This window comes from Chrysemys picta, unplaced genomic scaffold (genome assembly GCF_011386835.1).
Source record: "Chrysemys picta bellii isolate R12L10 unplaced genomic scaffold, ASM1138683v2 scaf1268, whole genome shotgun sequence".
Classification (NCBI taxonomy): Eukaryota; Metazoa; Chordata; order Testudines; family Emydidae; genus Chrysemys; species Chrysemys picta.
The window spans coordinates 16,696-18,371 of NW_027053975.1; the positions used below are offsets into that span (position 1 = coordinate 16,696).

General features: G+C 71.7%; 1 non-coding gene across 1 annotated transcript; it reads right to left on the bottom strand.

Moving 5' to 3' along the window:
• Positions 1 to 413: 413 nt before the first annotated feature.
• On the bottom strand, positions 414 to 532 carry LOC135979824 (5S ribosomal RNA). Its single transcript, XR_010597069.1, has one exon. It is a non-coding gene; the product is annotated as a 5S ribosomal RNA (ribosomal RNA).
• Positions 533 to 1,676: the final 1,144 nt, after the last annotated feature.

A 1,676-nucleotide genomic window follows, 5' to 3' on the forward strand; every position in this document is an offset into this window, starting at 1 on the left:
GTCCGAGCGAGTCCGTCCCAGGCCCGGGGCCTCCCCCTGCGGCTTTGGGGTCCGTGGGTCCCCGCTGGAGGAAGCCGCTGGGCGCTGGACACCCGCCGTCCGTCCCGCCTGGCCAGGCCTGGCCTGGGTGGCCGCGGGGGGGGATTCGGGGCGGACCTGCGGGCCGGCGGCCGGGAGGGTCCGGGCCAGTCCGCCCCATGCCCGGCGTCTCCCCCAGCGGCTTCGGTGGCCCCGGGGGGGGTCCTCCGCGGAGGAAGCCGGGTGGGTGGGGAGCCGGACCCCAGGCGCCCAGACCCGTGACCTGCGGCCGCGACCTCCGACTCGGCAGGAGCGACGAGGGGCTTTCCGGCCCGTCCCCCCCCTCTCCTTCCCCCCCAGAAAAGGAGAGAGAGCTGACTCGGACCGGGAAAAGCTGCCTACGGCACCTGGGATTCCCAGGCGGTCACCCATCCAAGTACTAGCCAGGCCCGGGACGGTTTACCTTCCGAGATCGGACGGGATCGGGGGCGTTCGGTCCGGTATGGCCGTAGGCACCCGGCCCCGCGCCTCCTCGCCCGCTTTCCCCTGCCGACGCCCGGGCCTGCCGCACGGTGAGCCCCGGTCGGACTGCCCCCCCCCCTGCGGCAGGGCCCCCGTCTCTCGCGGGCCCGGTCCTTTTTTCCTTTTCGAGCTCCGGGGCCCGGGCTGGCCGCCAGAGCCCCTCCGCCCGCCCTCCCCGGCGTCGGGGAAAATACTGTCCCGGACTTCCAGTGCGCCCGATCCTGTCAGCCGGGGGGTGGGGAGGGGCAGTCCCTCGCTGCGGCCGGGGAGGGTGAGCCCAGGGCGGCTTGCCTGCCGTGCGAGGCCCCTCTCGGCCACCAGGTCAACCCCGAGTCGAAAGGGCTGAAAAATTTTCAGAGTCCCCTCCCGGGCACCAGGTCAACCCGTGGAATCGGACGGGTTCACCTGCTGGCCGGTTCGCTTCCCGGCCACCAGGTCAACCCCTAGGTTGCCGACCGGCCTACCCAGTGGCCGGTTTGCTTTCCGGCCACCAGGTCAACCCCTAGGGGTTTTAACGGGGGCACGCCCGGTGGCCTCTTTCCCGTCCGGTCACCAGGTCAACCCGGATCTCCCTCCTTCCCTGGGCGTCCCCTCCTCGGAGGCGTCAGGTTCCATTTCCCCCCCCCCCCCCCAGACTTCCAGGGGCCCGATCCAGTCGGCCGGGAGGCAGTCCCTCGCTGCGGCCGGGGAGGGTGAGCCCAGGGCGGCCTGGTCCATGTCTCTAGTGGGCCCGATCCTTTTTTTTTTTTTCGAGCTCCGGGGCCAGGCCCGCCCGGGCAGCCCTCCTCGGAGGCGTGGGGCGATTCCCCCCCCCCCCCCAGACTTCCAGGGGCCCGATCCTGTCGGCCGGGAGGCAGTCCCTCGCTGCGGCCGGGGAGGGTCAGCCCAGGGCGGCTTGCCTGCCGTGCGAGTCCCCTCTCGGCCACCAGGTCAACCGCGAGTCGAAAGGGCTGAAAAATTTTCAGAGTCCCCTCCCGGGCACCAGGTCAACCCGTGGAATCGAACGGGTTCACCTGCTGGCCGGTTCGCTTCCCGGCCACCAGGTCAACCCGTGGAATCGGACGGGTTCACCGGCTGGCCGGTTCGCTTTCCGGCCACCAGGTCAACCCCTAGGTTTTAAGGGGGGGACGCCCGGT